Below are 12971 nucleotides of genomic sequence, written 5' to 3'. Positions count from 1 at the left end.
TAAAGAGATTAGGTAAAACATTGATGTTGTCATCCTTGGTATTAAATCTCCCATTTATACAATTACTTTTCAGACATCGTTATTGATTCCTCCTCGATGACTGATCTTTGTTGTTTTGGGGGGAGAGCTGCTTTATTGGCTGCAGAACAGACGTTGCTGACTTGCTGCGTCGTATAATACCGCGTGATGGATGTGAAGCAGAGACATATGTTACTCGGGCTGTCCTGCTGAGCATTATTAGATATATTCACACATTACGTTTGCTTTATGCTTCTACAATCAGAATCTCTGGAGTCATGGCGTTCCAATGCCAGCTGATGCCCCCTCTGCAGAGATGAGACCTGGCAGCGTTGTGCATGTATAATGTAATCGGGTCATTATTTTACTCCTAAAACTTCACAACAATTTCTTTCTATGGGTTGCGTGTGGTTTTGCAGTTTAGCCCTGTTCACTTTAATAGACCTGAGCTGCAGTACCAGATTCCACCCATAGACAGGTGTGGCGCTGTTTTTAGGCAACTGTAGCTATGTTTTTCATCATTCTGGGCAACCTTATTAATCTAAGCAGTATGGCCAGTTTTAGACTCCAACGCAGATGTGAACCTGCGTCTCTCCACTGTCCGTGATGTTTTATCCCATCCCTCTGATAAAATGCTGGGTGAGTTTTGGAAAATATGCTCTACGTCGCCAGAAAATACCGTGCTGGCTATGCTGGTTTACTAGAGGGGAAACTGTTTAACGTTGTGAGGTCTGATTGACGGCTAAAAAGCGCCATTCATGACCAAGTAGGGAAATCTGCTGCGGACTGTACGGGAGCCATAGTGCGTCCACTATGTCCCATACCCTAAGCCGCCTCGGTTTACACACTGCATTCCCTGTGCATTCTTACCGGGTGTTCCATAGATTAAACATTGCCTCAATGCTTTGGAATCCTCGTGAAGTAAGAACCGGAGTCTGTAAATCCCACCGGCTGGGGAAAGGTAGAATGATGGACCTGTTTACTAGGATTGTGCTATTCCTGCCAGGCTACCAGGACTTTATGGCTTATGTTCTAGGTCAAACAAACTTTAGCTAGAACAAACAATGGTGTGTGGCTTGGAGAGTGTACAGTCTCAAGCCATGACACCTCCTAGCTAAGGGTGATCTATTGATAAAGCTTTACAGTAAAGCCCGTCCATGTACAGAATGTTCTCTCTGCGGGAATGTATTCGGTTGGGTTCACATCTGCGCTGGGGTCTGCGTGACAAAGAGTAGGACCACTAAAAGAGCGGTTACCTGTAGACACTGGTGGACCCCATGGACAATAATGGGGTGAAGAAAGTCTTCCGTGCAGGTCTTTTCTCACGACTGATTTCTGGCGGTCTCTAACTGAGACTCCCCTGCAGATATGAAGTTAGCCACCAAAAGAACTCTTAAAGGGAATCTATCAGGTTGTACAGCGATATCGAATATGTCCTTGCTACGGCCATAGGTAAAGCATAACTTGAATCTCCTGGGCCCTGATGCAAAATCTGTAATGGAGTCCCTGGTGTTATGGTATATTTTATATGGGCATGAGACCTTTGGGGCCCCTCAGTTTCCAGGGCCTGGCAGTAACGGCTACCCCTGCACCCCCTATAGCTATGCCCCTGTATAGGATGCTACATGTTACTGAGCTGTGCAGTAAAAGATATGTCTACATTCCCTATCAGTGTCTTTGGGAACGTGGGAGGAAACCCACACAAACATGGGGAGAACATAGAAACTCCTTGCAAATGTTGTCTTCGCTTGGATTCAATCCCGGGAATCCAGCATTGCAAGGCCACAGTGCTAACCACCTAGCCACATGCTGCCCATAGCCACTTCCTTCTGTAAAGTAGAATACGACATATTTCCCTTTATTAGTATCCTCTAATGTTCTATCTACAGCTGCAAATGTTCTTGTGTAGCTAAATATATAATTCTCAATCCCTTTTATGTCTCTTCTGATCTGCCACTTTGCAAACAAATAGCTGGAACCCAGTCCACGTGATATGTGTATGTAGCCTGGATATCTGTTTGTTGAGTGCATGGAGTATATCAGACGCAGCCTTGTACCAAGTGACATTTCTCACGGCTCCAAATAAACCGCCTTCAGATGTGATACTGGCAGCAAGGGAATACAACACATAGAAGTCGTCCCTGAAAAAATCTGTTATTTGATGAATGTGATGGTATATCCCAAGACATGAACATATTGGTGTCCTTTTTATTTTGCTTAGCTAGGTTCACCACTACGCTCAGGTCTCTGTTCTTTGGGTCCACTTAGGGACCTGAAAATTGGAAAAAAGCGGTTACCTGTGGAAATCTGTGGACCCCATAAGCTATAATGGGGTCCACCCGGTTTCTCTGCAAGGCGGCATGGAGGACGGAATCCCCAAACGAGTGCAAGCACAGATGTGAATCTAATCTTAATTATATAGCACCATCATATTCCGCAGCGCTTTACACAGTTTCAAGTAGGGCCCACAATCTAGGGCTCACCCAATCTTTTCTGGGAGAAAAGTCACAAGCACAGGAAGAATATACAAACTCCTTGCAGATGTCGTCCTTGACTGGATTCAAACCCAGGATTCCAACGCTGCAAAACTATGCCTTGTATCCACTTACAAGCCACTGTAAAAAATGCACTATTATCTGGGCTTGGCAGCACCAGTCAGACTCTGGTTCTAAATTTTTGGAACTTTTGGAAAGAGGAATCCAGTTGGGATCTTACCCCCACTGCTTCTGACCAATCGGTGCTGTTAATTTCAGCATCCACTTTATATATTGGGTTCTGTACTGTCCGGTGCCTGCTGCTGCCCAGTATCACCTATCTCACAGTAGGGAACCTAACTATCCTAACGAACAGCACCAATTGCTCAGGAACCGTGAGGGCTAGAGAAAAAAAATACAACTGTGCTGGAATCAGTGCCTATTGAAGGCTACTAAGTGGAAGTGGTGAATGGTTCTTCTTTTAAGGGAATAAAATACAAGTTATACTGAATACTTCCCCATATAATTATGTCGGCATCTCCTGTTCTTTAGCGTACTGACTGCAGATCAGGCACCATCTTTCTAGGGATGTGTTACCAAAATTATGTCTGCGTGTAGCTGCCACTAGGGGACACTCGCTGCATAGGAATTTATATAGCACGTTTTTTACACATTAGTAAGTTAGTATGCAGGGAAATCCCTATTACTATTGTGTCCGGAACTGCTCGGATGGGGTTTCCCATGTACTAGGTCCTGGTCCTCCTCCTCCCCTTTGTGTACTCACGCACCCCACCTTGGAAACAGATAACTTTTTCTACTTTATCTATTGTTTATGAGCAGTTTGAGATGAGCAGTACAATTCCTGAGAACAATGCAGTGATACGACCTGTAGGATTCCTATAACCATTACTGTTAGTTGACGCTTCGCTAAAACGGAGCATTTCTTATCTTGTAGGAATTGAATACTTTCTTGAATCTAAGGCATTTTCATACAACGTATTACAACCCTCATTTAAACTCACTCGGCTCACGGAATATTACAGCATGCGAAGTTGGTTGACCACAATGTTATGGCTTTAGGCATAAGCGATATTATATAAGAGGCGAGGAGGGAGGGATGAATGTTATTCAGAGAGTTACGAGCCAATGCTGTAAACGTGCATGGCCAAGCTGAGATTAAAGATGGATTCCACGTAGACCTGAGTGAAGGAAGAACATATGGAACCTGTTATCTGCTTTAAATGAGGAATGGTCATGACCTCCCATAGAGTACAGAACTTTGTATCTCAGGATAAAGGATAGACCTGTTTGGAAAACCCATTTTAATTTAATCTATTAAGGAATCTGAGCTGGGACTCCACTTTAGGTTCCTCATTTCTTGACGTGTTGAGCCGTTGGAAGATCTCTTCTGTTTTGCACTGCCCAGAAACAACATTCATTTTATGGACATGTTGTAATACCTAATATCCCCTGTGGTGGTGCTGTAGGGAAACTGATTACTTTGTTTTCCCAGTTAATGTGAGACACTTCATGATCAGCTAATTGTCAATGGATTCTTCTGATCAGTAAGAGTTGTCCAATGCAAAGAACCTTTAGGCTAAGGCTGGATGCCGACTATGTCCACAACCAAAGATCAATGGGTCACCTTTTGACTCCTTCACTTCTGTTAGTCAATGGAATTAAGAGTTCAACTTGAAGTCGCGGTCGTGACACTCTAGGGGGAGTCTCAATGTGACTCCATTCAATAACATTAGTGAAAGAGACAGAGGTTGTTGGTTGCACGATGGGAGTCACGGCCAGAGGTGCTGTGTGGCCCTAGCCTTATGAATTAAAAGGTAACTCTGCCCCATATTGATAACTCACCCATTGATAATTCTTTGAATATATACCTTGGCTGAGCTGCTTTTATTAAGTAAACGTCTACTGTTGTGGAGTTTCACAATACCATTCTAAATGAGTAGATGTTATCATTGGTTCTAAATTTTTTTAAGTTACCTCTCAAGAATTTTGGAGTAAATGGGTAAGGCCTGGGTCACATCTGCGTTCAGGCCATTCCGTGGAAGCAGCACTTTCCTCTCCACATTTTTCATGTGGAAACCACATGGACCCCATTATAGTCTATAGGTATCCTAAGGTAACCACTTTTATATGCGGAATAGGTCTCCAATTGGGGCAGCCCAAACAGAAGCCCATACGCAGATGTGAACCGGGCCTAGTTTGTCTTGCTATGTACTAATATGCCTAGAACCCACAAGGGCCTTCTCCTACTTTTTTTTTTAAATGGTGCATGCCCATGTCAATTTTTGAAGCACTCTACAGGACAGTATTTCATAGGGAGGCAGAGACTCCGAGCATCATAGATCACCATAATAGTAGGAGTTTGTCTCCTTGGTTAGTGTTCAGACCCAGTTTCACAACCCGAAATTGGTCATGTGAAATAAGCCTTAATATTTTACGTACGAGGGGTTCAAGACTGGTATGCAAAATGCCAACCTTGATAACTCTCCCCCTGTGTGTGGCAGAACCCTGCTATCCTATCCATTAGTGTGCCCATTCCGTTCCTGGATATACCTGACACACACAGTCTTACAACTACTTGGCAATTCAATAGAGCTTCTTACTCAGACAGTCCTAAACTGTCTAGATTTTGTGGCCCAGACATTGGAGAAGACCTTCCATTGACCTGCCCAGATGCCTGGTTTTGGCTTCTTCTGATCCCTCCTGTCTTGTCGGAATGTTTTTAACACTTTGTAGTTGTCATATTTTGATGGAAAGGAGATTTACTACACTCGGCCACATTTAATTAAGAGTCCTTGGTTTACGCGAATAATTCAATGGAAAGAATTCGGTGAAGATTGTAGCAGAAACATCTGGATACTTGCAGGAAGGGTGGGCACTTGAGGGTTCAATTACTTCCCCCTCCTCCGCAGCCTCTCCCTGAAGTCTGGTTCCTATTTGAAAACAGGCACACTTTTTTTTTTTTTTCCTGAAATTTTGAGTAAGTTTAGAAGGATTTTATTTCTGGCTTCCAAGTCGGCTACTCGGGTTGAAAGTCCTCAGTGAGATTATAGGAAGGGTCAATACGTCTGTTTCTTTAGTTACTTGATCTCATGAATTGAGATTGTCTCAAGGTGAAACTCTGTTTCTTGGGTAGTGAGTAGAAATGCCTCCTATTTTGCAGCACTTTATAGATATGAGTCACTGTCCTATATAGGGCTCACAATCTACATTCCCTATCGGTATGTCTTTGAAGTTTGAGTACCCATAGGAAACCCACACAAACATGGGGAGAACGTACAAATTTAAAAGTTGGACCAATATGGTTGCACTTCTTGTTGTCACTTTTGCAGGCAAAACTGAAAATGTGTAATGTAACAAAACCAACATGTATAAATCACTTTTGGAAGTAAAACAAACTGACTACTAATCTCTTATCTCCACCAATACATGTTCTTAGCATCTGTTAATCGATGCCACTCCTTTGATTCCAGCACAGTTGGAATTTTCTCTCTAGCCCCCATCATTCATGAGCAACAAGTGCAGTTAGTTTTGGTGCCTGATGTGCTATTTAAGCTCTGTAATGTCAGGAGGGCGTGGTCAGGCAGGGGGTGTGATTCAGAGCTCCAATCAGTGGCAGCCAGTGTCTGAGCTCAGAATTTCACCCCTTGTCCGCTCCTGCCTGACAGTACAGAGCCTAAGTAGCATATCAGGCACCAAAACTAACAGCACTGATAGCTCAGAAATGGCGGGGGCTAGAAAAAAAATTCCAACTGTGCCAGAATCATTGGATGGGCAGCACCTACTAAATGTTGTAAAGAGATGGACTAGTTGGAGGTGTTGAAAGATTCTCTTTAATTTTTCAGAATATGATCAGATTAATCAGATTAAATATAAATTCTTTAATCCTTTTTTAATCCTTTCACTTTGCACATCTCTTTTTGTTATAAAGATCTCCCAAGTTTCCTATGTGCGAGTTGCCAATATTTGAAAAGGGTTTATAGGGGCGGTTTCCGTAGGGTTGTGGACTGCAGTGGTTGGGGTTTCTAAATTTCAAGAATGAAAACATGCTACATAAAATTCAGGCTGCTCCTTTTGTTTACAGGTGCTGCTCCCAATTTGTATGTCAATTTTTTTTTTATAATGCTCCCTTTACTGGCCATCACACAGTATAATGCTCCCCTTACTGGTCTCCCCACACAATATAATGCTCCCCTTACTGTTCTCCCCACACAATATAATGCTCCCCTTACTGGTCTCCCCACACAATGTAATGCTCCCTTTACTGGTCTCCCCACACAATATAATGCTCCCCTTACTGTTCTCCCCACACAATATAATGCTTCCCTTACTGGTCTCCCCACACAATGTAATGCTCCCTTTACTGGTCTCCCCACACAGTATAATGCTCCCCTTACTGGTCTCCCCACACAATATAACGCTCCCCTTACTGGTCTCCCCACACAGTATAATGCTTCCCTTACTGGTCTCCCCACACAATATAACGCTCCCCTTACTGGTCTCCCCACACAATATAACGCTCCCCTTACTGGTCTCCCCACACAATATAACGCTCCCCTTACTGGTCTCCCCACACAATATAACGCTCCCCTTACTGGTCTCCCCACACAATATAACGCTCCCCTTACTGTCTCCCCACACAATATAATGCTCCCCTTACTGGTCTCCTCTCTTCTCAGGGGGACAAGAGCAGTGTTGTGGAATAGGCAAGTTAGTGGAAGCCATACAGATTGCTTACTTCCAACCCCCAGGGTCAGGTGTTTTTACAGGGAGCCAATTTACCTATCAGTATATTTTTGGCTTATGGAAGGAAATGGGATTACCAAGAGGAAGCCCATGAAAATACAGCGAGAATATACATCCTCAGGATATACTGTATATAATGTCCGATAGGTGCGAGAGTTGACAGTACGTACACCTATGTCCATTGGTTTCAAAAACAGCCATGCATGCCTGTTTGCCTATTTCTTGAACCCCCATAGAAGTGTATGGAGAGAGACACACAGGTTTGACCTGCTTCCACACCAGCTGTCAGACAACTATTGGGGGCATTTTTTGGGGATTTTTTGCCATAAGGTTGAAAAATGCCAATGCACGCTATACCATGTGTAGTATTTGCTGCGTGGTACATGTATGTGTGGTTCATCTATGGTGCCCTGACAGGTCTATTCCACTTGCAACAGTGTAAACTCAGGGGTCAAACAAATTAACCCATAGTATTCTTTAACTACTTTGCTGATTGACATGGTCATCGGTAACCAATTAATATTATACACCCTGGTGGTAATGAGCTGGTGAATGATCCCGGGACTGTATTTTCCAGTCCAGCCGTAACCTGGAACGTGTTTGTGTCCTGCTTATTTTCCTATTTAATTATTTTACTTTCCTGCTGAAGGGTCCATGTAATAAATGAAGATCCCGTCTCTGTAGACTATTAGACTGTCTTATTAATAACAGATGTTTCTTGCGAGTCTTACTTAATGTTCATCTCCATCTCTAGTGAACGTCTCGAAGCCTTTTGAAGGAGAGGGTCCTATTCCCCCAAGAGTAGTTACTCAGAGTGGCTGGAAACAGAATGAGCAGTGTTTGATTCCTCTTCATTATGGCGACCAGATGACTTCAGATCTCGGCGTAGAATTATATTATACAATCAGTAACCCTGTGCCTGGTAACAGGAACCATCTGGACTGCATCAGTCTAATGGATGATACTTTGGCTGCTATTTAGAAAGACATTTGTCTGTGTCTGAATACGGTTACATACAACAAACTGTTTTCCTACCAAGCTACTAGATATGGTTGACATCATAATTGATGGCCACAGGCTTGTATAGTCCTGCAACAAACACCGCTTGCTTGTCGGACTCCGCTGCACGGGTTGATCCAGAGAACAGTTGAATAAAAAAATATATAAGTAAGATAAGATTGTCAGCTGTCTGGATAATCTTACTCACTGTAGAATAAAGGACCTCAAATTCTTTGGAAGCGGCCTTATAACCTATCCTAGAATGATAGCAAAATTGCTTCTCTAAGATCATTGCTGATATCTTTCCTCATTGGCACAGACTTCAATGCTGCAGACCAGCAAACTGCCAAAACTTCTGCTTTCATACAGGTGCTCATGCATGATGATCAATTAATCAAGGGCATTCGATTAGTAACACCTGACTCTCCGCCCTAAATTTTTAAGGAATCTGTAATTCTACTTAATTTTTCACACCCCACTTCTGCATTTTGGCCTAGTTTTTGTTAAATTGCACAGTGGTGTTATTTTATTTGTGATGTTCACCTGAGGTTGTATTTACCTCATTTTAAGTCCTTATAAGGATCTGATTTTTTTTTTATTATGCACATAAAACCAAATAATTTGACCATCCGTTGAGTATGAGGGGCCTCGCAACTCTTCACCAAAAGATGTCAGGAAGTGAAGGATGGGGCATATTGAACTTCAACGCCCAATCTTTTTGTTGTGGCAGATACCGCTGGATTTGGGAGATACCATCAGATTTGTCTGACTTTTCACAATATTAGACTAGGACTACATAGTAACATTGACTGCGAATGGTATTGCATAACCAAAGATTGTGGCATAGCCCTGCAACTCTGACCAATATAAGTCAATGTAGTCCAGTTGTGACCACGAGGAGGTTGTTATCTGAATTGCTACAAAGTTGCCAAGAAGCCTTGGGCTAGTCTTACATGACCGTATTGAATGTACGGTCGGCAAGTTGCAACATAGACTCCGCAGATGTCCGTGTCCGGCTGCACTTGCCTATAGAGTTCTATGGGCGAGTTCGTGCAGTGCCGCAATTCACGGCCATTACGGACATGACCTATAAATTGCGGACCACGGTTGCGGCCCGGCCACACCATGGATAAAATATCCGGTGGTGTAAGAGGCCGCATTGAGTATAAAGTGTCCGCAAATGGTCCGCAATTGAAGACCCTCAATTGCAGACCATTTGCGGACTTACATTATGGCCGTGTAAGACCAGCCTTAGCCTTAAAGTTGAATGAGTGAGTGTACATGTGTCTATCGGAGCTAGGAGAGATGGCCGCCATCTGAGGTGTTTGGATTTTTTGTTGGATTGTATATGAACATCTGTGCACAAATTTTTTTTTTTTTTCTTCTAAATTTAGAGCAAGCAGTGGCTCCAAGATAAAATACGTATTCCCTAGGCAATCCTTTATATAGCAATGTACCGAGGTAAGGGCTGGAGATTAAGAATTTACAGATGCTTGAGAACGTTACCTTGGGGCGCAGGCAGATTGGAGGATCCTTGTTTATGTAGCGCAGGTGCGGAGAGGTTATGGTGCAGTTCAGACTGGGTTCATGGCTACGTGTAGGCTGTAAAATAAGATTAGTTATGCTTCAGGATATATGGAGTGGGGTATATCAAATGGCGTATGAGTTCATGGGTAGAGTTATGTATTATATTTTACTGGAAGGCCAAGATATGGGAGAGTCCGGGAAAGTTCACAGTGAAGGGATAATCTATGGCTAAGGCCGCACGTTGCAGAAAAGACAAAGCCAGAATTGGATTGAGCAGAAGAGAGAAATATATATTTCCCGTTCCTTTTGTAGCCATTTTTGGCTTTGGCTCAGAAAACTGCAGCAAAATCTGCAACAAAAAGCGACTTTTCCTAACGTGGGGCCTCACTGGTAAAACGTCATCGTGGCTAGTTAATAGCATTGCTCATTATTGCCAAAATAGGCTCATTTTGTAGCAAAAAAAAAATCTGAATAGTTATTTATATGGTATTATGCTAGAAAATGACGTTACAGTATTTTACTTTTATTGCATATATTGTCTACATTACCAGTTTTTTTAAAAAAAATATTCTCATGTCTATTTTTCTGGTAGTTTTTGTTATCGTGTCGTAACTTGCAGAACCACTAGAGGGCGCTTGTTTCCTTGTAAATGCTCTTACATGTGATTTTTCGGTGTGGTTTGATGATGTCACAATCTGTGTGTTTATATTGTAATCGTTAAATAGCTTTCATATGATCTGCAGAACTATACATCATTATTTTATAAAAGTTTATTACATATTGTTCTATATGTAATATATCAACCTAATACTCATATAAATACCAACAATATATTACACTACAATTGTACTGTATAATAACAAGGCTAATTCACCAATCATATTTGTGCATTGCAACGTCATTTAGCCTTGTTCTTATCCAGTATTGTGCACTCGTAGTGTTTTTCGTTGCAAGTCTTCCTCCTTTCCTTGTATTGTTTATAATGAGTTTTTTCTATTCTTTGATCTATATTGTTTTTTAGGTTGGTATTTAGATGCATGAGTAATATTCATGTGAACGTAGCCTATTATGCAGTATTATACAGAGCACCATATAGCGGCGCATGTAGTGCACAGGTCGCTTGCTGGAATACGGTGTAATGTAGCAATTCTACCTTGGAATTGGTCTGTGACATTCTGAGAAATCCTTAATGACTTCTGCACCAGTCACCCATGTACAGGCCAAAGCTTAGTAATAGTTTGGCAGCACATTAGGCTCTTTGATATGCCCATAGAAAGACAGGAGAGTCTTGCCAAGATTATGCATATATCCTGCAAGTATTTGGAGGCAGAGTGAACCCTGTGGTCATTGAGTCACTTGGAGACAAGTCTGCAAGACTACGTAGGATTGCATGTTAAGTAAGCGAATCTACCTCTACAGATCTCCAGTTAGAGCCTCAAAAGCAGATATGACTGTAGCCTGTGGCAGAGTCTGTCTAAAATTGTGGATGAAAAAGTCCTGCAAGCACAACTTTTTTCGTTTCATGATGTGACGGAGAAAGCAACAGACCTGAAGGACTCCTTTATAGTTTCTGGGGTTCTGCACTAGAATAACTTGTTATATTCTTTAACGGGAACCTGACAGTCCTTTTTGGACCCCCAACCAACACCAACAGATTAGAATCATGTCCTAGAGCCCTAAAACTGATGCCAAAATTATTACCTTTTTAAAAAGTCATCTTGGCTAATGCAAATGACTACCTCAGGTACTCACAGTGGTGTGACAACTCTGTGCTCCTAGTCACAGTCCTGGATGGTTATTCTGCACTTACGAGGCGTGATTGACAAGTTTCCTGTGGCAGCCAAGTCCCCTTCTAAAGTCCTCGGGGCTAGTCGTATCTTTGTGCACACAATTGGCATAAGTTTTGTGCATTGTGAGGGCGGCGCATGCGCACAAAATACAAGAAGCCCTGAGGACTTTATGCAGAGGTGCGCATGTGTGGGATTTCAGGAGATTGAAGGGGGCCCGGCTGTTGGAAGAAGCTTGTCAATCACTCCTTCTAGGCATGATTGAGCGCAGAATAACCAACCAAAACTGAGGTGGAACTCCAGATCATACACTGGATTTTTCGCCTATCTTGCGCCATGTGAAGGAGGCCTGATCAAGGATAGTCCACAGCTGCTAAAAAAGGCTATCACTTAGTCTCCTCCTATAATCTGCCAGGGTTAAAGGAATATTTTGGCTAAAAACATTTATCACCTAAGCACTTGGGTGTTTCCTTTTGGTTACAGATGTTTTTCTTTTCTTTTTTCATCATAGGTCGGATTTAATTTCCAATGCATTGATGACAATAACGTTACCTGGGGTCATCGCACTGCCAAAGACGTTCACTCAGGACCTGTAAGTCTTTGTGTATTCCTTGTTAGTATCTAGAATATAATTGCTGCCATGTATATGTTACGGTGCCAACATGTTTTTTTCAGCGTTAGTTTGCTGCCTAGTCCTTTCTGTCCTGGGATCCTGTCTGTAGTCTGCTGACTGGTTCTTGTCTTGAACTAGGACCTTCTCAGTGTTGTGAGATGAAGATACATGTTTATACAATAGCAGGTCTCAGGCTGAAGAAGATGGTTTGCCCTTTTTCAAGTGCATAGACTTCTCTAATCATCCTGGATGCAACCAAGTTACATTCTAGACGCCCAATGACCTCTTGCTAAACTCCGAATAAACCCAACTGTTTAGTGTAAAGGTGGCCAAACTTCTTAGATAGCTTTTGACCAAGACAGCAGTTCCTCCTGCCGGCCCCATACACATGAATCATTAACCTTGCTTAATATGCATGTGTTCTCATTGGGGAATAAGCTACTACTTGACACCTGGCACATGTCCTGTGAGAACAAAGGATCTTCATGTTAAAATGTACCCCATGATGGAGAATTGGAGCATCCCTATATACCTTAGATGGTTGGCTGAAATTGACAGGCTAATGTGTACTGGGCCCCTTAACAGAGTCCACGTGGAATCCCCCTAAGCCTTGAAACATTAGTATCACTGCGATAAACATCATTTACTGACTCTGTTCTATTTAAATGCCATCAAGCTAATGTGCAGTATCCTCTGGACTTGACGAAATCTACAGGAATGGCTGTATTGTTAGCATAAATCTGTCTTGACCAGCAGCGCCCCGGGTTATGTTCTCTACAGAGATTTTTT

The 12971-nt window shown here is 42.5% G+C and overlaps 1 protein-coding gene across 1 annotated transcript in view; it reads left to right on the top strand.

The window, feature by feature from the left end:
• LZTS2 (leucine zipper tumor suppressor 2) overlaps positions 1-12971 on the top strand; it is a 69387-nt gene that overhangs the window by 13385 nt on the left and 43031 nt on the right. The window contains exon 2 of the mRNA XM_075257510.1: positions 12081-12161. The gene's annotated coding sequence lies outside the window, so the exon portion shown is untranslated. The remainder of the gene's footprint in view (positions 1-12080; positions 12162-12971) is intronic.

The sequence above is a fragment of the Leptodactylus fuscus genome, chromosome 10 (genome assembly GCF_031893055.1).
Source record: "Leptodactylus fuscus isolate aLepFus1 chromosome 10, aLepFus1.hap2, whole genome shotgun sequence".
Classification (NCBI taxonomy): domain Eukaryota; kingdom Metazoa; phylum Chordata; class Amphibia; order Anura; family Leptodactylidae; genus Leptodactylus; species Leptodactylus fuscus.
Note: the sequence above shows the minus strand (reverse complement) of the source record. Positions and strands in the feature narration are given on the sequence as shown.